Here is a 27,340-nt window from a genome sequence, read left to right on the forward strand (position 1 = left end):
TGATGAAAGCAATTGAATACAAAATATGTTTACTGGGAAATATTTATCTAGTCATCCTTAAGAAACTTTTTAATGAAGTGAGAAAGACAAAAGAGCTCTCCAAAAGTTGTTAAAAAGGACAGCATTTTCTTTAATGTCTACTTTAGGACTCTCTTACATTAAGTTTAGCATAAATTAACAGATTAGTAGATTAAGTTAAACATATATTGAGACTAGAAGGCTTTGTACAGAAAAAGTAAAATGTTTCCATTTATTTAAAAGATAAATTCATGTCTTGTTAGATGAAGGCAAAACTAGAGAAATATCTTAGATATTAGCTTGAAGAAAGAAAAAAATGTCAAAATCCTACTTTAAAGATTGTTTAGGAATTTTCCACATGTACAGAGATAATTAAAATATGCTAAACAGTAGTATCTTCTTCTTATAAAAAAGACTAGTTATGGCACTGAGCTAATGAAAGGATGATAAAAACTAATTTTGAATGAAACCATGCATGAAAGAAGGATGTTTGTGTTCTCCATGAAGTGATGGAAAAGAACATTGAAACATCTCCTTTAGCTGAATAAGACATTTTGTATTTCTTTGTCCTCCAATCCTTAATTTAATAGCAATCTTTACTTGCATAAACCAACAAAAAAGGCAGGCAACTAATACGATAGAAAACGAATTAAGCTTCTACAACAGGATCAAGAGGAAGCAACTTTCCAGTTCACAACTTCACATAGATTAAATACGTCATGATTAGATGAAGCTGTAACACAGGGAGTATATTTAAACTAATTTTTTCTTGAAAAGATTTTAATGGGGGTATTAAAATGCTATTATCGCTGAAGATATTAACATCTGCTGATAATCTTCTGCTTTCCTTCTATTCTAGAGGAAAGAACACGAACTAATCTCACAAAAGGACAAAGAAGAAATTCATATTTCACATTCTTTCTTAATAAGCATTTATTTACTCCCTCCTATCCATTATAGGCTAAATTGGATAAATTAACCTTTATGGTAGGATTCATATGTCTTTACATTAAAGCGGGGTTCATTCTACTGAATGCTAGAGGTTGGATTCATCACACCTTCTAGAAGTGACATACAATACAAATATCTTAGATAGAGTTTCTACTCCCACTCTATGAAATGTAGATCTGTTTAACCAGTGTGTCCTCTGTTTAGATGCTGACTTCAGGATGAAATGAATCATTCCCTGGCCAGACTTGACTGTATTGGCTGTATCTCCACTGATTTTAATGAGGACCCAGACAGACACATCAGAAGCAGACATTTTCTGTACAGATGCCTAGGACATACTCCAGATGAATGCGTGCCAAAATATCATAAAGCTAGGTATTTAATCTAAGATTGTTCAGGCTCCTTATAGACACTAGAGAGAGCTAAGATAATACCACTTTGAGGATATATGACAGAAGAGCTTAGATAATTAGCTCTGACTGGTCACTTTATCTTTTAGATAGCTGTACTTAGCATTAATTAAAGCATTTAATTATATTCTTATATGGTTATATGATTATCTTCTTATATTATACACTTATAGGACTCGTTATTATTCTGAGAAACAAAGTATACAGTGCCTTCCAAGGGGAGAAAGACGTTAACAACACAGTTCTTACTGGAGATCTCAATACTGAAGAGTACAGGGGGAAAAAAGAAAGAAAGAAGAAAAAAATCCTATTTATTGGTCAATGTTTTTTATGTTGTTGTTTTCTCTTACAAGAAAATAGACTAATTATTAACTGTGATTATTCTCATTCTTTATAGCTGTGATATCTCCTCCCAAGAGCACAGCTAGAAAATCCAGGTTGCTAACACAATGGAATGCGCATCCCTTAATTGGCTTCATGGGAAAAAAAAGGATATTCACTGCCTGTTTTGCTTCTTTCTAATTAAGGATTATTTTTCTTACTTAGGGTTACATTTCTCGACAGTCAAAACATAAAAACACTCCTAACAAATCACCAATAGGAATTCTTCTTTCTTTCACTTAAAATCCATTCTTGCATGATGCTCAAAGTTGTTGACCCCATCTTCTAAATAGAAATGGAATCCACCTCTTCGGTAGCAAGTTAAAATCAAGGAATTACCTCCAGACTTCCTAACAGGGTTATATTCTCTTTTAAAATCTTCATAGAAATATAGCTTTAAAACCTAAACTTGCAATAATCCAAAGACAGATATTTTATTGGAAAAGATACACATTTTCTCTGATGTCTAGGGGAAAAATGCTATAATCTGTGTCATAAAATAGGGACAGCATAGAAGTAAGTTCTAAAGTGATGACAAATTTAGGCAAATGGGTTTATCTTTTTGAGTGCTTTTCTATCTTAAAGGAACCATCTCTATGTCAGATGAAGTCAAATGCAAAGTAGTTTCCAGGATAGAAAACTAAGATGTGTATGATTATAAAACAAATAGAGGGATGATCAGTACTTTCCACTCAGTATGTTTTTGACTGAACAGCAAAAGTCTGAAATTATTCTTATTTTACATTTGACAATATTCTCAGAGCAATTTACAGTAGTCCTTTTGTTAAAGGCTGCAATAATCACGACTTGCATAACCAGCATATGTTCCAGTATGTGTTTCAATTTGGGCTTCAAATGTGAAAAATGCAAATATTATAAAAGGCATCTGAGGTGCAGACATTCAATGATTATTGCAAGTGAAACTTATGACATCCTCAGAAATTAATTTAGATAGTTGATTATCTGTATTTAAGTTTCCTGTAATGACATCAAAGGAATACATTTCAAATGAATACACTTACAAGCTTACTCCTAAATTTCTACAGGTGCCAAGCATAGAGTTCATTAATATTTAAGTGAATAGGAATCTGTCAAGAAATAATCACTTTTAACAGTGTAAAATTAAAGTGACAATAAGAAATGTATTCTACCTATGTATTACAGTTCAGTGTAGATTGAAATCTTCGAAGAAAAAAAAAGAAGAAAGCAAAGGCAACAGTGCAGTGAGCTATTAGCAAATACAGCTTGAAATACATGTATGTGTCTGTCACAACCTTGTTCTGGTTCTACGGTAGGGAAAAGATACTCTCTAATCTCCTGCTGGAGAAAAGAATGTAAAGAAAAAAAAAAAGTTTAGTACTGCTTGATGCGACTGTAGCTAAGTAATGTAACTACAACAGGTTACTCAGAGAGGTTGTAGAGTCTCCAGCCTCTAGATATACAAAACTCAACTGGACACCGTCCTGAGCAATCTGCTGCAAATGACTATGCTTTGAGCAGCGGTGGTTGCCTGAATAATCGCCAGAGGTCCCTGCCAACATCAACTATTCTGTGATTCCATAGCTCTGAATACACTAAGGTCAACTAGTCACCTCCCTAGGGAGCATTTGATTTTACAGAAAAGATGATTATAGGATATTGATGCAATTAATGCAAATTTTGAAGAAAGTCTAGCTTCTTAGTATTGTATAAAAACCAAGTGGGATGTGACTACCCTGGAGTCTTTTGATCTACTGCAGAGATTTCTGCCATTGGGTTTAGCAGAATAAATAGATCATATGTTGACAATGGCATCTGTCACACTTGATGACAACAAAGGAAAGATCAGACTGCAGAGTCTTGAGTTCTACCTAAGAAGTAAAATGGCTCAGTATTCATAATCTTACATCTCTCATTAGCTTACTAGTAGTTATTTTTCCTGTTAGTTTGGCCTCCGTTCAGGTAGGTTGTTTCTCTCTGAAGACCAGTGCTACCCTCTTTTCTCTTCACTTCTAGTACGAATCTGAGGTATTTGAAAGAAAGGGGAATAAAAGTCTCTAAGTTCAATTATTCTGTCTAGCCCACAAATTTCCCTTCAATATCCATATTAACCATTTCATCCCTTTTTTTCAGAAATATGCAGGAACTATAAGAGGTGAAGAGTGTTCTCTTAGGAAGACACATGTTCAGAGCAATTTACAGAGGCCTGTTGTATGTTAACAAGTGAAGTCAAGTGAAGAAGAAAAATTTTACAGGTTCTAGTTAATCTGCTCTAGACATGCTTCCTGTGTAATGAGATTTTTCAAAGACTTGACAAAAGGCCTCCTCTCTGACTTCAAGTCCATGCTGCAAAGTCTCTTGTGAATAGGTGGTTGTTGATATTTAAGTGACTATATTTTTAAAAAATATAAAACATAAATATTACCTGCCACATTTTCAGAAATGCAGAAATTATTATAAAAATTTCAGATATTATTTAGATTGAGGCAGACAGTTGACATTCAAAATTTTTAACCCAACCATACTGTTAGAGACTGCTGCAATTATAAGTGATCACAGGGGCTTAGTATGAGAAGTATCAGACAAGGTGAATGGCAAATGGTGCATATTGCCCTGACTCTAATAACCAATTGCTCTCAGTTTTTGTATTCCAACCATGATATTGACAATTACATCATTCTTATATCTTTCTTTGTCTGTTCATTTGTGATGCTTCCCTTGGCAAACACTCTCACAAAGAACAACAGAAATCGAAATCAAATCCAAGAAAATGTGCTAAAGCAAATTTCTGTAGAAATTCATCATTCAAACTGAAAGGTCAAATGTTCATTTTGAGGAAACTGGGATGCAAATGGCTTTCTAAAGTTTTCAGGATGTCATAACAGACAGATACACTTGAGATATATAATAGTACGGACCAAAACAGAATTGAAAGTACTCCATTCATTCTGAGTGATAATACAATGCTTACGATTCCTCTAGGCCAAAAATCCTCTTGGATTTTGGCAGGACACTCAGACAGAGTCCTGAATGCTGATGACTTACAGTGATGCAAAAGATTCAGTATTAGCATGAGATGGTGTCGTGTAAACATGTCAACAAAAAAAAAAAGAGAAATAAAACCCAAGAAAAGACAAGTGATGCACAATGCAATTGCTTGCCACCCACTGACCGATGCCTGAGCAGCGATCCGCCCCTCCCAGCCAACTCCCCCCTGTTTATATACTGAGCATGACATTCTATGGTATGGAATACCCCTTTGGCTAGTTCAGGTCAGCTGCCCCGGCTATGCTCCCTCCCAGCTTCTTGCACACCTTGCTGGCAGAGCATAGGAAACTCAAAAATCCTTAACTTAAGATAAACGCTGCTTAGCAACAACTAAAACATCAGAGTGTTATCAACATCATTCTCACACTAAATCCAAACCACAGCACCGTACCAGCTACTAAGAAGAAAATTAACTTTATCCCAGGTGAAACCAGGACAGATGGCAATATATTCTGGAGCTATTCTCTTTCACCTCTTTTCATGGGTATCAAAAGGTGATTCTTGGTACTCTATATCACATATATGTGTAAGATTTATTTACTTATGTATTTTTGCTCATCACAGTGGTGTTTAAGCCTATTCCTTTGATTTAAGACTATTCCTTTGAATTTTATTGTACTGCTTACTCACCCCATCTGATGATGAAAAAGCTAGCATTTTTGCCTTCACTTCTACATCTACAGCTATAGGGGTTTACTTTATTTACCATATTCGACAGCCACTGAATTTAAATTATCATCCACCTAGACCTATTACCACAGTATACACAGCAGATCATTAGCAATTCATTGTAGAGTCAATTAACATTGACATCTAATAATGCCTCTATATAGTAATTGCATTTTCATTATGTCCTATGGGACACACATGTCCAGTTTGAAGAGCATGCTTAGTAGCTCTGTTGAAGGAAAAGTAATTTGTTGTCTTTATATCTTTTTTCTTTTTTTTTTTTAATTGAAGTAAGAACAGTTGGAAATGAATTATTGCTTTCCAATTTTAAGCTCATCTCACTGATAACAGGTTTCAAAGAGTGCAGCTTAGATGCTAACTTTCACAAAGTTGAAACTGTGAAGGCTAAAATTGACAGCAATCTACCTTTCACTTTACTTATTTTTGACCATAATTGATTTTGATTTGGGATCTTACAGTAGCATTGGCCATAACTGACCCTATGAATTGTTCAGACCACCTGGAATATTCTCCTTTGACCTCTTAAAAAGAGTAATTTCCCTGTCCAAAATCTTTTACTCCTGCAGAACCAGCATTCAGTTACAACAGTGAAGTTAAACCATTTCTCATATAAACTGAATCTGAAGTCTCTCCTGGTCTAGTTTAAGTCAGTCATGTGGAAGGTGCATGCTCAGGTAGAGAATCATGTCTTCTTGATCTAGTCTCTGTTCCGCATGCCCAAGATTCCTCTTGAGTGAAGGGGATGAATATGGAGACAGCTGTGTGCTTGGTTCCTGCCATAATATGGAGGTAGGAAGCTGGGGACAGGAGCCAGGAGTAGATGTGGAACATGAGCATAAAAAATATCCATAGTTATCTGTTATGTAGTTATACCTCTTTGTTTATTTGAGAAATGTGCCAGTTCATACAAGAGTTCTGTTTTATCATGTTTGCAGTGGATAGGTAAAAAAAATAATTTTCTTCAGAAAGACATTTTTCAGTTAAATTCTTGTTTGGTGAGAACTCCTGAAAAGTCACTACCCATTCTAGAATTTTTGTTGGTGACAATTGACAATGTTCTGTAAAATGTCCGTTAGCCTAGCACCTCCACTGAAACTCTAAATCTACTCTGCTAAGTATTGCACAATTACCTAAAAAAGTACTATTCCTAGATCTCTTACAATAAAGAACCTTCACTGTAGACAAGTAGAGAAAAGACTAGGTGGCTTGAATGTCCCGAATACTTTACTGTTAGCAACTTAACGTTCTTCCTCAGCAAAACTGGGGTCCCATGGCCTATTGTGCTGGGTTTGACTGGGTAGAGTTGATTTTCTTCATAATAGCTCATACAGTGTTATGTTTTGGATTGTTGATGAAAAGAGTGTTGATAACACAGGGGTGTTTTATTGCTGAACAGTGCTAACACAGCATCAAGGCCTTTTCTGTTTCTCATGCTTCTCCACCAAGGTGACTGGGTGTGCACAAGAAGTTGGGAGGGGACATAGCTGCATCTGACCCCAGATGGCCAAAGGGATATCCCATACCATATGACATCATGCTCAGCAATAAAAGCTGGGGGAAGAAGAAGGAAAGGGTGACATTTGGAGTTATGGTGTTTGTCTTCCCAAGTAACCATTATGTGTGATGAAACCCTGCTTTCCTGGAGATGGCTAAACATCTGCCTGCTGATGGGAAGTAGTGAATGAATTCCTCATTTTGCTTTGCTTGTGCACACAGATTTTTCTTTACCTATTAAACTGTCTTTATCTCAACCCATGGGTTTTCTCACTTTTACCTTTCTAATTCTCTCCCTCATCCCACTGTGGGGGAGTGAGAGAGGGTCTGTGTGATGTTTGCCTTCCTACTGGGGTTAAACCACAACACCTATCCTTTAGCGAAGAAAACCTGAAAGGGTTGCAGAGATGGTTTTCCCCATTTTGTTCATAATACAGAGATTTTTTATGTCAGTAAGATCCAGCCTTAGACACTGCAGAGGCATGAAACAGATTTGAGAACTAAACTTTGGGCTGCCTCTCATTACCCAGCAGCAATTACTGGAGGACCTCCCCTGTGCAAGCAAGACTATCACTCTCTTATAGGTCTCAATAACTTTAATTTCCAGCTGCAGCACAAGTAAGTCTGATTTTTTAGTTTGGGCTCCTAGCAAGTACAAGATTAGTTGTTTGGGCTGTTCCTTGCTGGAACAATTCTATTCTGTCTCCTACAGAATAAGCAATTGGATGAACGGAAATGTCCATGGACCACATTTGATCTGCTGGCTACACCCGGACTATGTTGACTTACATTACTTAACTTCTTCACTTATAATATGAAGTAAGTATGACCCAGACAAATTTTGCCTGTTAAAATATGGCTGAATAACCAAACTGAATTGTCTTATTAGGAGCATTGTTTACAGTCAGATTGACCATATTGCTTTTGCCACTATAAATTCAAAAACTCTTTGTCTATCTCAGATTCCAAAATTGATGGGATACTATGCTCATTTTCCTTTAATCTTAAAATTCCCTGTGGGTGGTGTTAATCTGACTCTTTCTGAGTCTTTGTAACACAGTAAATCAGAGTGTTCTAAATAGGATTTCCTTTGAATATGAAAGCCTTTGGGACAGAAAAAGAAAACTAACCAAACTCATGTGGCTCATTGATCTCTACAGAACTGCTCTGGAGAGTTTCTGTAATTTTAAGTATATACACCTGAACATTTTAAATGACAGTTCGGAGTCTAGGCAGCTAGCTGCCTAAATTTTCTCTGTTCAGAAAGTACATGAACAGCAGAAAGAGGTGTTTATCATTCCATGTTGGGATATAGTTTATACCTAAAACAGTAAATATTTTTGCTAGGGATTCTCTTTTATTTATGTTATGCAGGATTCTTGTGCATGCAATGACCTGAAAAGTTGTTGCACAAATGGTCAGCTAAGCTCTGAAAAGTGAGTTGTTGCGTTAAAAAAGCACAATGATCACTTGCATTTTATTTCTCTACTTCCAACTCCTGTTCTAACTACTGTCCTCAGTTTTCCCCCCCCTTTCTGCCATTTCCATTCTCTGACTTCCTGTTCTCTCTTAAGGCAGCATGTGCCCAGGAGTTAAACACTAGAAAGGGACATGAACACTGCAAATTCAATTCTCAATTCTTCATCAAATTTCCTTTGTAATTTTGGAGCAAGATAGTCAGAGTGAGTTTCAACAAAATGAACTCAGAAAGAACTTTCAGGACACCAAAACACACTTGCAGTAATGCCCATCTTCTACCGTTTGCTTAGCATCTGCCTTCACAAAGCACTTAAATTTTCTGGATCTCTCTGGTTAGATTTAAAATTCCCTAGTTTTTAAGACCTACACCACTGTAAATACCTCAGTTTCAGCATCTCAATGCCAGTCTTATTTAAGCCTTATTGGTCTCAGGAATGAGGTATCCCTTTGCCAGCTCCCGAAAGACCTGATCTATTACAGTGTTCCTGAAATGCATTCACGTGATTGGTTTTCCCGCATAACTGTCAGAACCACTTACTCTTTCAAACATGATTGCCAGGGGAAGAGACAACCATAATACTATTGATTTCACTAGTCTTTAACAGAATAGCATTGCACCCATTCAAAAGATAAAATACATAAACCACTTTGGAAAAAGGATAAAACCTCTGGACTCCCAAATGGCTGTGTCAATCCCAAATTACAACATACCTCTCTTTCTGCATTGGATGTTGGGAAGGTGAAGTGGAGAGTGTCTCTACATAAAATCCATCTGTGCTGATAACACACTCCAGGGTGACAGGAGATCTGGAATGGAATCTCCTAAGTCAGAGACAGGCAGTGAATATGGGTTTCTCACCTCCTGCGTGACTGCTCCAGTGATTAAGGAATTATATAAAAGAGGCTGCAGTTCTTGAGAAGTCACTTTTGTATTGGAAAAGGAAACAGTGAGCTTTACCCAGGTATTTGAAAGAGTGCTTGTAGATGCTTACTGAGTGGCTAAAGTTGGACCTACGCCTAATTTACTGGATGGTGTTGAACCCACTCTGAGGGGTTTACCCAGCCACAATATCTGAGGTCTGAGTGACCAAAAGCTAAGCACTTTGATTTAAGGTTTTCAGATGCTGAATCCTAGCTGAGTTTAGTTTTCAGTCTCAATAAATTTAAATGTTTAAATGTAAAACCCAGATAATACCTTATTTTTTCCATTCATCTTCCATTTCTCTCTCTCCATTCAGATTAAGAGAGACTGTTGGTGTTCTTTCAAATAATTTATAATGCCTCTGGACAGTTTCTGTACTTTGGAGATCTGATATCAACTAACACTCTTGATACTATAACAAAACTAATAATAAAATAGTTATTCCCAAAACAACTATCATATACTTTTGCCTTAAATTATTTCTGAACTTAGCAAAAAGACACAGTGTAAAAAAAAAAAAACAGTGTAAATACAAAGATCTCTGAGGACAAGACTTAATAATCTGTGAAGACTTGTAGAGCATGATAGAAGCTGTGGAAGCAATGATTTAAAAAAAAAAACAAAACTCTACTGCTTTTTCTTTTGGCCCCTATTTTTTCTCTCCTCTCTGTAGGCCTTGTTTCAGCAAGCAACTTGAAAATTCTGAGCATGCGAGCCAACAAAAATATGGTGATATATATGGAAATCAAGAAAACATTAGATTTATTTACGTAGTTTTGTATGATAATATCACTCATACGAAATGAAAATTCACCTCTTATATTGCTACTGAGAAAGGTACAGGATAAAATGGACATGTTGAATCTGTAACTTAAGGTAAGTAAGTGTACTATATATGTTAAGCTGCATAGACTTCCTGTCAGTTGATTGGGTGACACAGTTCCGTTTTCATTTTAAAATGAAGCTATGAACATTTTTCTACTCCTTTGCAGACTCGTAATTCACACATGTGAATACATTTCCTTGTCTTTTTAGTGGCCCGTAATGTATTTTGCCTAATATGTTCTTTCTAGAATTACAACCTGTAAAAATATATGGTCCATATAACCCTGCCTGTCTGGTTTCCCTCCACAGTGTCACAGTACAAACCAGATAGAAATCTGACTTAACCGGCTGGTTAAAGACTTTTGCAGTACTTCTAAAGCACTGAAGTGACACCAGGCAGCTTAACTACATGGGCATACCCAGCTCATCTTTGTCTCTCTTAAAATGCAGATACATATGTACTCATTCATTTTTACTATTAGATAACTTTCATACTCTGGACATCAGGAAAGAGAAATACCACTTTCAGAATGGATATTAAGGAAAAAAAAAAAAAACAGAACAAATTAAACCCCAAATTTCCTGATTATTAATTATCTTGAACTTCTTAATTTTATATGATTCACATTTTCTAATTTCATCTTTCCACTTTTCACCTTCAACCAAATGAAAGAACATATTTCAGAAAAATACATTTTTTAAAAATCGTATGATCATATGTATATAATAAAGAATAATGAGTCAAGAGACTGAGCACAGGAACAGGTTGTCCAGAGAGGTTGTAGAGTCTCCTTCCATGGAAATATTCAAAAGCCATCTGGACATGATACTGGACAGCTTGCTCGAGTGGCCCTGCTTGAGAAGGGGGGTTGGACCAGGCAACCTCCAGAGGTCCCTTCCGACCTCAACTGTTCTGTGATTCTATGATAGAAATTAAATACTAATGATACTGTTCTCATATGACAGACAGTACTGCTCTTCCTGCATGTGGCACTGATGTTTCCTTTCTTGGGGGGGCAGGGTTCTTCTTCTCAGTAAAATAAATGATTTCTAGTACTCATAACAATGAACTTTGATCTACTTAGATAACCTTTACTCCACGTAATTACACAGTAACAAGAACAACACAAAGCATGTTTTAAATGGCACATGTCCCTTGCAAAGTATTGTCCTCAATTGCACAGAGCATGACAGAGAATATAGATAATGTAGTGAAATTGCCCTGTTTTGTCTGGGATCACTTTTCTAGCTGCAGACATTAAAAAAGAAGAAAATCTGATTTTTCTGAAGTCTCTAGTACTTACATTTCACTTTCTTCAAAGCTAGGTTAGGGGTGTTGTCCCTATGTCTGAGAACAGTAAAGGTGGATGACATACATTGTATTTTCATATTTAGCTTTGTTAGCTACAGAGAAATTCAGCATGTTCTTCATTTCCAATTCTGATTATTCCCAGAAGCTATTAATTTTTCTCTTTTGTTGGCTCCAGAAGCAGATATATTTCTGAGGCTGACAAAATGATTTCTGCTGCCCTTATATGCATATAGACGTACTGGTATACACACATACTGAAGAACTACTAAGAAGGTTTTCTCTCTTCCATTTAAGTAATTTTTGTTGCTGTTTTTATAATGGATTCTGAAGGAACTCAGTTAAGTTAAAAAAATTTTTGAGACATCTCGATTAGAGTGTATGAGGAGAAATGTACTCTCTAACAGAGGAAAACATAATCTAAGCAAAATGCTGGAAGCTGCAGTTGGACATATTTAAATTTGCAATGATAAGAACACTTAAACAGTGAGAATGATTAATTACAGAGGCAAAAGATGCAGACCTAGTAGCACCATTGATGGACAGGCTGATCCTGAATTAGAAAACCAGTGCAGCAGTCACATGAATAGTGTGAAGAGTCACCCACAGTGATATAGTCCGTGAAGATTCACTGGGATGAAGCTACAGCCCTCTAAGTGTCCTCCTGAAAGAACCCGAAGGGCAAAGGGAAACGATAGATTCTCCAGCTGTTTCTGTGTTTCAATCAAAAGTAATGAGCTTTCCAAAAACACGCTTGAAGACCCTACTTCAAACAGGAAAATGTGCATGACCGGTGAGGGTTGTGGGACTGTAGAAAATGCCTTCCTATGGAGTTCCAGAATCATTGCACTGCTAGGCCCACATGTGTGATGAAGTACCATTTGCACTGCTTCAGATATATCATTTCAGTTACCTGTACTGTTCAATATAACAGAAATCAGATGACATTAAAAAGTCAGCTACATTTCCAATGTCCAGACCAGATGTTGGCCTTAAAATCTAAAAATATAAGTACTCAGTTCTTTGTCAGGGAGTAGATGGAAGTAGGCACTGAAAATCACTGTGTTATAAATTGCCTGAGTTCTACAGTGAACAGATGTTTAATTAGTATTAACATTATTTGAGCATTATTACAGAAACATGTTTCTTCACCTCATCCTCCAAGGACACTCACTACCTGTGCACTGAAGTAGTCCCCTTTGGTCTTTATATTTAAGTGAAGAACAACAGCCTTTACTGAGTATCAGTGCTACTCATTAACAACAAAGGGAATCCAAATCAAGCTCATATTCTTAATGTGTTTTCAGTGGAAAACTTTTTCTGATTTTTTTGAGGATTCTATAGTCTTCGTGATATTTTGGACTGAGACGACAGCTAATTGTACTGGGTTTGTGTGGCAAGGTTTTGGTAGCGGTGGGGCTACAGGGGTGGCTTCTGTGAGAAGCTGCTAGAAGCTTCCCCTGTGTCTGATAGAGCCAATGCCAGCCGTCTCCAAGATGGACCTGCCGCTGGCCAAGGCTGAGCCCATCAGCGACGGTGGTAGTGCCTCTGGGATAACATATTTAAGAAGGGGAAAAAAAGTTATTGTGCAGCAGCAATTCCAGCTGGAAAGAGGAGTGAGAATATGTGAGAGGAACAACTCTGCAGACACCAAGGTCAGTGAAGAAGGAAGGGGAGGAGGTGGTCCGGGTGCCAGAGCAGAGATTCTCCTGCAGCCCGTGGTGAAGACTATGGTGAGGCAGGCTGTCCCCCTGCAGCCCATGGAGATTAATGGTGAAGCAGATATCCACCTGCAGCCCGTGGAGGACCCCACACCAGCGCAGGTCAATGTGCCCGAAGGAGGCTGTGACCCCGTGGGAAGCCCGCGCTGGAGCAGGCTCCTGGCAGGACCTCTGGACCCGTGGCCCCATGGAGAGAGGAGCCCACACTGGAGCAGGTTCGCTGGCAGGACTTGTGACCCCATGGGGGACCCACACTGGAGCAGTCTGTTCCTGAAGGATTGCACCCCATAGAAGGGACCCGCGCTGGAGCAGTTTGTGAAGAACTGCAGCCCATGGGAAGAACTCATGTTGGAGAAGTTCATGGAGGACTGTCTCCTGTGGGAGGGACCCCACACTGGAGCAGGGAAAGAGTGTGAGGAGTCCTCCCCCTGAGGAGGAAGGAGCAGCAGAAATGATGTGTGATGAACTGACTGCAACCCCCATTCCTGCCCTCCCTGTGCCGCTGGCAGGGAGGAGGTAGAGAAATCGGAAGTAAAGCCTGGGAAGAAGGGAGGTGTGGGGGGAAGGTGTTTTTAAGATTTGGTTTTATTTCTCATTATCCTACTCTGATTTGACTAGTAATAAATTAAATTAATGTTTTTCCTAAGTCAACTCTGTTTTGCCCGTGATGGTAATTGGTGAATGATCTCTCCCTGTTCTCATCTCGACCCACGAGCCGTTCATTATATTTTCTCTCCCCTGTCCAGCTGAGGAGGGGACTGATAGAGCGGCTTTGGTGGGCACTTGGCATCCAGCCAGGGTCAACCCACCACACTAATAAAACTGCTGACTTGAATATAATAGATTATTAGAATATATAGTAAGTCAATTGGCATCTCAAAGTTTTATAAAACACTAGAAATTTATTCTTACATTAAAGGAAACATTCAATTTATATTCTATTAATAGAAAATATAAAAATTTTGTTCCAGTCTAAAAATTAATTTCACCATTGCAAAGGAGGAATAAACCAGTATCTGTTCTTTCTGAAAGATAAAATACAGTATCTCTAAACTGATTTTCAATGGTGATTTCAGAGCACTGAACTGGGAGAGACATGGTACAACTACACAGAACTGGAATACAAATTCCTTTTTCTCTGTTTCTTTTTCACTTCTGATGAAAATTATTTTACTGTTTTATGTGTGGCTTGTTTTACCAAACATGATTTACCTTTCTTTCATAGTATCGTATTTTGACAAATATATATCCAGCTTTGAAATAAGTGTTACTTATGTCTGTTACAAATACATTGGAGACTATTAATTCCTGACAGCAATTGTGCTCTCAATAAAAAGATAGCTCTTAAGCAAAAATATACATCCTTTGCCTACTTAGGGCACTCAAGAACATATCTTCATACACCTTGCAAAGTCTTATCTTGTTCTTGTGCAAGCAATTGATGTTCTTTGAATTTAGACTCACTGGATAAACTCTCAACTTAGTTCATATTATTCACATTCATGAACTGCTGTAAATGGTTTGTAGGAAAAAAAATACATATATATATATATTTTTTTTTCCGCAACATCAGCGAAATGGAACTACACACTAATAGTAGGGGACTGACACATCTTCATTTATTGTGGTGGAAGCAGCAACAACAAATCAACTGCAGAACATCTCAATCTCAAATTGCTCCTTGCAAAGTTAATATTTTTATTATTATTTCTAAGAAATAATTTTGAAGCTATTAACCTGTCATTTGACAGCATAACTTGAATATGCATTGCTGTATAAGATTCTTTATGTATAAAATTCCTATCAAATGTTCTCGATACTGCTGAGTGAAATCAAGATTTACATAATATTCAGGAAGAAATCCACACTCTAAAATTCAATGCAAGATGCAAAGCCAGAATTTAACAGAATTGTTCATAGCTGCCCAAGAGAAAATAACATTGCATGTATAAGTCTTAAAGGACGCTCACAATAGCTAAAAATATGTTTTATACCTGCACTCTAAGAATAAATTAAAATTAAAGCTACAGGTCCAAATGCCGAGACATTGGGGGGTTTTGTGGGTTTTTCTTCTGTTTTCTTCTGTATACACTTCTGTTACGGAACTGTCTACCTCTTACCACTGCCTACCCAATCTAAAGTGCAGATTTGGTCATTGGACAGGTGAATATTAACATTTGTGTTTCAGCTTTCTGTCTTTAAAACAGAGATAACAGTATCACTTTTTACATAGAGGTATAGTTATAGTTGCCAATACAAAGAATCAGACTCAGATACTACTCTTGTGGTGTTGAATGTTAGGGTAATCATTGATCTGTCTAAAGATGGCTTCCATAAAGATATTGAACATAGTGTTTTTCTCATTAGTATTTGCCTCAATCTAAACCGAAAGATTAAAAAATCTGCTCATGTGATAAACAAAACTTTATTTTAACCTGTTTTCGTGACATCAAATACTTTTTATTTTATTTTGTAATATACAGGGTCATTATCAATAATTATTTCCACAGGGTAATGTAGAATAAGCAAAGTTGCAAACAAATTAAGCCTAATGCTAAAATCCTTCTATTCTAAGGTATATATTACAAGAGAAAGTTGATACAAAATGAGAAAAAAAAAAACAGTGTAATATGTCTGAGAAAGGAAAAGGTCTATAAACATACACACAGACACACACACACATATATATATACTTATATTTACATATCTACGTAGTCATGGATAATATAATTTTTCTAGCCAATGGGCCCCAAAAGTTTTAACCTGCTCTGAATTCTTACTGAAAGATTATTTTCTTCATTGAATATTCCTTTTGATTACATAAAGCAAAACAAAGAAAAATACATTGTAGACTAATACCCACAATTTTGGTCATTATAATGTATCAAATAATATTTACAAATCAAATAATCTTTACTTTATTTCCAATAGCATGTTTACTGTTTCCAATAGCCTTTGAGTAGATTGATTTAATTAATTGTATGCTAGTATCTGCATATCTGAATACAAATAAGCAATGTTCTCCATAATTTAGAAGTTAAATGATCAAAACAAATTGTCTGGTTTCTGTGACACATGCTATTTTGCACTGTTATTAATAAGCAATATATTGTGAGTAATTTGAAACCATATTTCTTCTTTGTTAGTAGTTGACCTATATCTTTCACTGAAAGACAGATACACTGTAAACTGAGGAAAAGCAGTTGGAAACAAAAAATATAATTGAAATATTAACTTTCTTTCTGACAGACATGTCATTTTTTGTCAGAAAAACAGTACTCAGTCATTAATTTTCCCACTAATCAAACCAAAAAGGTGTAATTTCTTCATTAAGTATATGCCTAATGGAAAGATACCCAATTCAACTGTATTATAATATCCTCAAGCCTCTAGTGAATTTCCTGAAACATACTGATTTTTTTCAGGTTCACTACTCGAAAACAAAGGGTCATGAAAGATTACTAAATGGTGCTTAAACCATGCAGATGAATAATTATACAGAAAGCAAATTAATTTGAATGATTTGCTTGAAAAGTTTAAGTACTTGTTATAGTTGCTGAAAATTTTACATCATTTACTACTGCAAGCTATCTGTAATACAATGAACTTTTTTTTAAATATCTCTCCAAATATACTACTTGATTCTTCTCTTTCCACATCACAAGGGTTATTGATGTGTTAGAAACCATGGAAGCACCTGAGAACAGTCACATAGGAATTAGGGCTTCTTCCCCAAAATAGGTGGTGGGATCAATAGCCCAACTGAAGTGCATCTACACCAACGCATGCAGCACGGGCAACAAACAGGAGGAGCTGGAAGCCATTGTGCAGCTGGAAAACTGTGATATAGTTGCCATCACGGAAACATGGTGGGATGACTCCCACAACTACAGTGCTGCAATGGATGGCTCTAAACTCTTCAGAAGGGATAGGCAAGGAAGGCGAGGTTGTGGGGTAGCCCTGTATGTTAGGGAGTGTTTTGGTTGTCTAGAGCTTGACGATGGTGATGATAGGGTTGAGTGTTTATGGGTAAGAATCAGGGGGAAGGCCAATAAGACAGATATCATGGTGGGAGTCCATTATAGACCACCCAACCAGGATGAAGAGGCAGACAAAATATTCTATAAGCAGCTGGAAGAAGTCACACAATCGCTAGTCCTTGTTCTTGTGGGGGACTTCAGCTTACCACATGTCTGCTGGAAATACAATACAGTTGAGAGGAAACAGTCTAGGAGGTTCCTGGAGTGTGTGGAGGATAACTTCCTGACACAGCTGGTGAGGGAGCCAACTAGGGAAGGTGCCCCGCTGGACCTCTTGTTTGCAAACAGAGAAGGACTTGTGGGTGATGTGATGGTTGGAGGCCATCCTGGGTGTAGCAATCACGAAATGATAGAGTTTTTGATTCTTGGAGAAGTAAGGAGAGGGGTTAGCAGAACTGCTACCTTAATCAGGCGGCAATACCTTTGGGTAGGTATAGCGCATTTTGTCCCCTGCTGTGAATGTGTGCCACCATTCAAAGAAGAATTGAAAATCAACTTGTCTTCATCACTGAGCAAAAGACTTGTGCATCCTTTTGTTTTCCCTTTCTGCCACAAGGACTTCTCTGCCCTTCTCTAAAAGGAGCGCTGTGAAAATGTCCTCCTACGATTATAAAACACAGAGAAAATGGCAGGAGCTTGGTGTAAAGTCCAGTTCTGTCTGTGTATCAGACCATGAGAATGGAGCTATCCGAAAATTACCATTAGGCCATCAGAATGACCATTCAGCATTTGACCTTGAGTGACTGAGCTGTCAACCTAGAGTGTCAGCTCTAGCTGGAACCAGCTGTGCCCAACACAGGGCAGGTCATGGCCACCTCCCATACAGGGCACCGTGCCAGACCCCTGCTACCCAAAGCCTGCCATTTGTGCCTGATACATCTTCCTAGAGGATTTTCTTTCTGGAAATGTTTTTTCTTACATTATGGAAATGAGACAACACTGAAAGTCTAATTTAAAGATGGTCTTTTGGGACCATTCCACTGTAAAATATCCTGAAATAAATGTTCTTGTAACTGATTGTGGTGGGTTGACCTTGGCTACCTACAAGGTGCCCACTAACCCACTCTATCATTCCCCCTCCTCAACAGGACAGGGGGAGAAAATATGACAAAAAGCTTGTGGGTCAAGATAAGGACAGGAAGATCACTTACCAATTACCATCATGGGCAAAAAAGACTCGACTCAGGAAAATTAATTTAATTTATTGCCAATTAAATACAGTATGATAATGAGAAATAAGAACAAGTCTAAAAACAGCTTCCCCCCCTCCCCGCCTTCCTCCCCAGGCTCAACTTCACTCCCAACTCTTCTACTTCCTCCCCCCGAGCAGTGCAGGGGGATGGGTAATGGGTATTGCGGTCAGTCCATAACACTTCGTCTGTTGCTCCTTCCTCCTCACACTCTTCCCCTGCTCCCACACAAGGTTCCTCCCACAGGAGACAGTCCTTCACGAACTTCTCAGTGGCTCCTTCCCACAGGCTGCACTTCACGAGCTACTCCAGTGTGGTTTTCTTCCATGGGGTGTAGTCCTTCAGGAATGGACTGCTCTAAGTTGGGTTCCCCACAGGGTCACAGGTCCTGCCAGAAAAACTGGTCCTGCATGTGCTTCTCTCTACAGGGCTGCAGTTCCTGCCGGGAGCCTGCTCCAGCATGGGCCCTCCACAGGCTGCAGCTTCCTTCAGGGCACATCCATCTGCTCTGTCGTGGAGTTCCCCATGTGCTGTAGGGTGGATATCTGCTCCACCACATCACCATGGTCTTCACCACAGCCTGCAGGGGAATCTCTGCTTCAGCACCTGGAGCACCTCCTCCCCTTCCTTCTTCACTGACCTTAGTGTCTGCAGTGCAATTTCTCTCACATATTCTCACTCCTCTCTCCCAGCTGCTGTTGTGTAGCATTTTTTATCCTTTCTTAAAGATGTTATCACAGAGGCACTAACAACGTGGCTGGTGGGCTCAGCTTTGGCCAGCGGCAGGTCTGTCTTGGAGCTGTCTGGAACCAGCTCTGTCTGACATGGGAGCAGGTTCTGGTGTCTCCTCACAGAAGCCACTCCTGCAGCCCCCCTGCTACCAAAACCTTGCCATGTAAACCCAATACACTGATTATACCAACCAAATAACCAAAGGGAACACATTTTTAACTACATTATGGAAAATATGATGTGACTTTAGAGTATTAGAGTAGGTATGAGCTATTGTTTTTCTAACACCATTTCCTGAAATTACTGAGGTCTGAGACAGCACGTCTGTCTGCATAGACATTATTAGCCAAGGGCACTTAACATTGATGATTTATGTGGGTGCTTGTCCTGGGTGCTTCTATTCAGCATAGTCATTTGTATAGCTATTAGTAGAGTTAAAGGAGGGTTTGGGTAAAAGGTGAAAACAACAGGCTCCAGTGAGTATCTTCCTGCAAGAACACCTCCTGAGAATGTTTCCAGACCTTTTTATTATTTACTGGATAGAAAGACTAAAAAATTTCTGTGTTTAAAATCAAGCTGTATCAAAGAGCAACTTACATTAAAAAGACATTTATTTTAGAGGCACAAGGTTTCCATATCTGAAAGCTATTTTTTTATTCTAGATGTTTTATACCAACTTAGGCAGAGGGAGATCTCTGTAGAAAGACAGAGGAAAAGCGATACCTGGGAAAAAATTACTTTGATGTCATCCCTGATCACTAGCATAGTAATATTCATACATGCTAACATAACATGCTAACATAACATATTCATACATGGGTAGTGGTAGCAGAATATCAAATTGTAGCAAAGTCTAGGAGAAAATAAAGCACCCCACCAAGTAGCTATTGCTAGACTGAAAAAAAGTGGAGATCTGGGAGATATGGAACTTTAGTGCATGTATGCAACAGACTCTGGTCAAAAGAGATAATATTGAACTTCCAGAAAGTCTATTTTACCTGTGTCCTAGATATAACAACCATATTGATCCCAGAAGGTAATTACTTCTTTGCTTTGTAAAGCCAGTGAGTTTGAATCAGGCACAGACAGTGTGTGTGTGTGAATACCGGTGCATGCATGAGGGGTGTCTTTCCACTGAACTTATAAGCCAGCTAAAATAACAGAGAAATATAACTATAGCAGAGTGGTACTTTGCTTAGGTTAATTAGCCTTTCTAAAAATACATTATTTTAGTGTAAGATAAATGCTAGGCAGAATGTGTCTTTGTTGATTCCAGTACCTGAATTGATATAATATATAGGCAGGACACAACCTTATACCACACAGACATGTTCTAAGAGGCAAAATTCTGTATCTAAATACCTACATAGTGTTGTGGGAAATATAAAAAAAAATAAAACAAACACCTAAAACATTTTCTCGGGTTGTAATTCTTTTTTCTTTAGTTCTAGTAGTTTTCATTATGTTTTTAATATTATGCAGGAGGTAGAAAGCCACTGTCAGACAACCAGCTTTGCCTACATGGAAGCTAGTGACAGGTGCAAAATTAAACTGCATACTATTGCTGCTGTTATTTAACGGTTTTAGACTATATGTAATCAATCATTTGCACTGGTGTTACTCAGAGAGCAAAGACAAGATGCAAACTGGGTAATGAGAATTTTCATTAGTCAAAGGTTTGGCCACATTTCCCTCTAGAATTATATATATTTTAGGTGAAAGAAGTATTTTTATTTTCAAAATACTAATGTCTACCACCTTCATATTAATTAATTTTTTTGTGAAGGGAAATTAATGGCTGTAGAAAGTAGCAAATATGAGTAATGATGGAAGTATTCAGTACCAGAGAAAGAACAATACAATTTATAATTTAGAAATCCTGTGGTCTAAGACCACATTTAGTCTACAATAGAATATTGACCTCCTTCATCTACTTTTAGAACTTCAACTTAAAATTAAAGACATTTTCCACAGATAAATATTTTTTCAAATGCTCCACCAAAATCAATAATGAAAACAATGTCAGTCTCCTTCCTTTCAGACTATTAAAGTAAGCTTATATTATAACCACAGAAACAAAAGGTTGTTTTTCAAAGGAGGGGTTTTATTTGCTTGTTATTTTTATAAAAGCTATGACTAATGAAATAAAACTCACCCCTTTTTGTGCAGCTGTAGCCCACTTTAAAAAGACAGGAGTAGGAAAAGAGGCTATGCCAGAAAGAAACACAAGCAAGAATTGTTTCTACCTCAAAACTTTCTGGAAAAAAAAATTAGCTGGGCAAGCTTCCTCCCCCCGCCTTTCTGAATATATCTGTCCACTTAATATTTTAAAAACTTACTATAAGTGATGGGTCACTGCTTTTACTAGGCATTCTGCCAACTTGAGGATACATGCTTTCAGTCAGTCTCCCTAATCAACTCTCCGGCCCTTTCAGTGGTTCATCACTAACTTAGCCATCTGTTACCACTGGCTGAAAAATCCCAAAGTGGCTAGTTTTCCAATCTAATCACTATTTGAAAAGAAAACAAAACCAACAAAACAAAAAACCACCCCTCTTTTTCTTTGTCCCCTGTAACTGTATTTATTTGTGTCTTATCTTTTGCCAGTACTGTAGCAGCTTTGCTCTGTATTTTGCAGCAAGTCAAATAACCCAATCACCCCTAGCTGAACATTGCAATGCTGATTTCTTTTTTTTCACAATAAAATGATGAATTGCATATCTTGGGCCATTTACTCAAAATGTTCTTTTCTTACGATTTGTAGGTGAATATATAGGAGAAAATGCAACCTAGTAATTTTTCTTTTAAGCAACAATAATGTTTGCTACTTAACTAAAATATTAATGAATACTAACAATATTAAGGAAAAAATTCTATATCAGCATTAATGAAGTTTTATGGGAGTCTTGGATCCAATATATACCACAGCCTTTTATTTTAAAGCAGTTTTAAAATATGTGTTAAAAGTACTAGGGATTTGTAAGCATATTTGAATGGGAGTCAGCACTCAAGACTTTTATGCACAATTACGTCCCACATATATTTTACTTAGAGATTGAAACTGTCTATATACAGAAGAACTACAGCATGTGTAAAAGCTTGCCATGTCTTTGGATTTTAGAGAGTTTTCCTGGAAGTGCCACTTAAAAGACAGATCTGTTCTGGATCTTTTGCTTAGGCTACCAATTAAGGTCCTGATTTGTATCAGATGGGAGCATGATTTTGTACAGTATGAATCGTCCCACAGGAAAGGGATGGAGTTCATCAGTTCTATTCAGAGACTAGGCATTAGATAAATGGCAAAAACTTTTAGTTTAACGACTTTCTACTGACCTGGACTGGATTCAAATGAATAATTTAGGGGAAAAAATTCAGGACACTGTATTTCAAATATCCATTGCAGTTCCGAAGAAATTATTGTCTCAGTTGCATTCAGACTCCTTCCTTCATATTTGCAAAAGTGTTTATCACTGTAGGTTTTTTCTGAGCATAATTGCCTACTCTTCATAGGAAAACTTACATTTGTATGCCAGAGAGCACAGATGTACATAAATAAGCATATGTGGTTTTCATCTATTGCTTCTTAGAATTCTGTTGCTGAGAATGTTTTAATTGTTCTTCTGGGGAAAAGAAGTTGTATATATTGCAAGTTTCTATATGAACAAATGCTCATAGGGCTTGGGATGGCACGTATGTAAGTCTCTCTGCACTTACAAGAACAGGACTCAGTTAAGATCCAAATTGTATGCCCACAAAGGGAAATTAGTGGGCATAGAATAGAGAAAAAGTAATATAAGGAGAAGGAGGGCATTTTCCTTAGCCAATTTTAAACCCCTTCTGAGCCCAGAAAGGTCAATTCTCAACAAGTTGCTCATGCCATTATGCCTGTTTTTGGACTGGTTACATTTATGTGTATGTATATTGGAGTGTAGTGTTGGCAAACTGTATACGAATACTTGCAGTGCAGGTAAAGACTTTCTTGCTTCTTTTTGTTGCCCTTAGGCTAACACATCTTATGGAAGGCTGTAACAAATCTAAATTTCACCTGTAATTTTTGAATCATTATTACACAGATCTCATCACTGGGAAGGAACATACGGATTCTGTGAGACAAGCCAGGGTATTACTGTAGAATCTTAAGCTCTTAAACATTTGAAAATTTGCAAAAGGTGACAAGGAGAAAAAAAGTGTGGTCACTTGACCCTAAAAAAAGTATACAGATCTGAGCCGAGCAGTTAATGTCAGTTTTAAATGCAACCTTTATGCTTAATGTACATGACTTAGAAGCCATATAATGTATTTTTTACATCCTTGGAAAGAAAATCTGATACAACGGTGCATTTTCTTCTTTTTTTAGTTGTATTTTTGAAATCATTCATGCACATTTACATTAGAAAATTAATCTATATTAAAAAAATATATTCAAAGATAACACCAAGAATACAGGTTTAAATTAGCTCTAATTTTTTTGCTGAAATGATATGTAATAGTCAGGTTTGATCCATTACCAAGGATGTCATAATGTTGCAGATACCTGTCTTCATGAGGTAAGTAAAAAGTGAACACTTCTTTAAAAAAAAAAAAAAAGCTTTTTCTTCTTGAAAGAGATTTTACTCTCAAAATTTCCAAATTTAATCTAGAAAACCATTTAATTTTGTTTTTGTAAACTGCATGGATAAAATCCTCATGTCATTGAAATCAGTGAATGAATTTCCGTTTTCTGGTTTTACCCTAAAGATGCAATTCTATATCAAAATCTTTTTCTTCAAAGTTAGGTAATTTTTATTTTAGCTGTGTTTCAGAAGAATTCCATGACTCCAGCAGACAAGAGCAGCATTGCAGAACTACCAAGGTTATAGGTAAGATGAAATCATGTCGTCAGTAGCAGTAGAATCATAGAATCATAGAATCGTTTAGGTTGGAAAAGACCCTTAAGATCACCAAGTCCAGTCATTAACCTAACACTATGATGTCCACCACTAAACCATGTCCCTAAGCACCACATCTACATGTCTTTTAAATACCTTCAGGGATGGTGACAACCACTTCCCTGGGCAGCCTGTTCCAATGCTTGACAGCCCTTTCAGTGAAGAAATTTTTCCTTGTGTCCAATCTAAACCTCCCCTGGCACAACTTAAGGCCATTTCTTCTCATCCTATCAGTAGTCTTTAAACCATAGAAGGCTTACATATACCTTAAACCATAGAAGGCTTACATATACCTTAAAAGGGCAGCAGGCACCTGCGAGATTCACAAAGATGTACCTTGAAGGTCATGAAGGACGTTATGTACTTTGCTGTACTTCAAGCTTAACAGAGGCTGAATATAATTTGGTGGCTTTTTTTAAAAGGTGTGTCTGTCATTCCCTTTCTGCTGCTGTGTAGGTGAATGAAATATATCCCATCCTCTCTAATTATCTTACAGCCAATAACAGGGTTTCCCTAGGCTGGGAAATCCAGAAACCAGTATTCGCTGATAGAGAACATAATCAGAGAATGAAAGAATGATTGAGGTTGGAAGGAACCTCTGGAGGTCATCTGGTCCAACCCCCCTGATCAAGGAGGGCCACCTAGAGCCAGATGCCCAGGAACATCTTCAGATGTTTTTTGAATATATCTCCAAGGATGGAGACTCCACAACCTCCCTGGACAACCTGTGCCAGTGCTCAGTCACTCTCATAGCAAAAATAGCGTTTCCTGATGTTCTAACTGAACTTCCTGTGTTTCATTTTGTGCCCGTTGCCTCTGTTCCTGTCACTGGGCACTATCGAAAAGAGCCTGGCTCTGTCCTCTTTGCACCCTTCCTTCAGGTATTTATACACATTTATAAGATCCCACCGAGCTTTTCTCTCTTCTCTTCTCTTCTCTTCTCTTCTCTTCTCTTCTCTTCTCTTCTCTTCTCTTCTCTTCTCTTCTCTTCTCTTCTCTTCTCTTCTCTTCTCTTCTCTTCTCTTCTCTTCTCTTCTCTTCTCTTCTCTTCTCTTCTCTTCTCTTCTCTTCTCTCTCTCCTCTCCTCTCCTCTCCTCTCCTCTCCTCTCCTCTCCTCTCCTCTCCTCTCCTCTCCTCTCCTCTCCTCTCCTCTCCTCTCCTCTCCTCTCCTCTCCTCTCCTCTCCTCTCCTCTCCTCTCCTCTCCTCTCCTCTCCTCTCCTCTCCTCTCCTCTCCTCTCCTCTCCTCTCCTCTCCTCTCCTCTCCTCTCTGAACAATCCCGGCTCTCTCAGCCTTTCCTCATATGAGAAACACTCCACTCCCTTCATCATCTTTGTGGCCCTTAGCTGGACTCTCTCCAGTATGTCCATGTCTCTCTTGTACTGGGGAGCCCAGAACTGGACACAGAATTCCAGGTGTGGCCTCAGCAGTGCTGAGTAGAAGGGAAGAATCACCTCCCTCTACCTGCTGGCATCCTTGACAGAGAGTAGAGGAAAGAATTTATTCAAACTGCAGAACACAGATTTATTGGTTACACTTCCTGTAAGTATGCAACAATTTTGATGATATTTCTGTGACTGTTACCCTGGCAAATGATAAAATTTGGAAAATATGTGTATCATCAAATGTTTTGTCTGATGAAAAAACAGCTGAAAAGAAGGTAGCCCCAAAACAGCCTGGGTGGTACAAAAATTGCTAAATTTTACAGGAAGAACAGTCACATTAAACTTCTTTCGTGAAATCATTTTCATGAAATATAAAAGGCAATAGGTTTCATTTTCATTTTTTGTGGGGAAAAAGTCTTAGCATCAGCTGTAGATAGATTTTAGTGCTTTGAAATAGATCTATTCCTCAATAAGAGACAAAAAGTCATAAATTTTTACCCTCAGTTATTTTATGACAAAATGTGGAACAAAATGTAAATGTACTGAATCTGAATTTATTTTAACAATTATTAATAGAACAATATGAAGTAGCTATTATTTCCCCCACCAATGAAAATTTGACCTAGTAAAAATAAAAATCTGTTGTCATAAAGCAAAGTCATCTGATATATTTTTGAATATTACTATCAACCTAAATGTAGTACTCATTTAATCCTGCTAGTGAATTTTTAAAAAACAGCATATCTTTGTAAGTTTTGATGTTGCAATTCTCAAAAAAAAAGTGAATGTGACTACTAGTACCTGCTTCCTCTATAAAGAATACACACTATTGATTATTATGGTCCGTCAGTTCTTATTAATGGATTTATGAACCCTAAGGATAAAGTATTTAAAACACAAAGTCTTGGAAGCAGGAAGGGACAAAAGGCAGATATCTTAATAAATTAATTACTGTGTAACCATACTGAAAAAAATATTGTAGGTAGGTTTTTTTACTTTTTTCCTATTTATTTAATTTAACTGCCTACCGCCTTGACTGCATGTGCAATAAATGATAAAACACCCTGTATGAAATAAATGTAAGCTAAAATAGTGCCATCTAAACTGAAAGTTTTTCAGTCTCTAAATGTCTACATTGTACATTACAGTCTATTTAAAACATCACACTTGAAAGGAGCTAAATTTGACCTCTTTTAAGATCAAATTACCTGATCTGACTTTTTACTGTCACTACTAGAAATCTGCAATTTGAAGCACTCATATTGCATCTTAGAATGATTGTTATGGTATTACCAAAGAGGCAGGAGATCCTCAGTGTATGCAATACCATAATATCTTTGCAAAAAATGGAATAGCTTCTATGCCCATCTGCAAGAATGTCAAATTGTGCAGGAAAGATGATACCTATGTGTGGAACTTTCTTTCATTGAAAATCCTCAATTCTTTTTCAGAATAGTGTAATGAGAACTTATGTAATGTAACATAGTAGTTATTTCCAGCATGAATTTTATGGATTGATAAGATTCTTTTTTTCATTAAAAACCTTTTCAAAGTATTATTTTTAGTCAGGAATATTTCATTTCAGTGCTTCAGAACACTAAAACTGCAAGAAATTTCTATGGGCAAATACCATCTAATCAGAACAGTATTGTCTCCCAATCAGTATGGTGAAGGCAATGTAGCCCTTGTATAATCTCAAAATGGCCTGAATGCTTCTGTACTGTTCCTTGGTAATGGAAATTGACATCAGCTCAGTGATGTTAGAGTGATTCATATGAATTGGGAAAAATTGTTTGCCTTACAAATGGAGAAAAAAAAAAGTTCTCCAAAAAGTATGTT

The sequence above is a fragment of the Gymnogyps californianus genome, chromosome 3 (genome assembly GCF_018139145.2).
Source record: "Gymnogyps californianus isolate 813 chromosome 3, ASM1813914v2, whole genome shotgun sequence".
Lineage (NCBI taxonomy): Eukaryota > Metazoa > Chordata > Aves > Accipitriformes > Cathartidae > Gymnogyps > Gymnogyps californianus.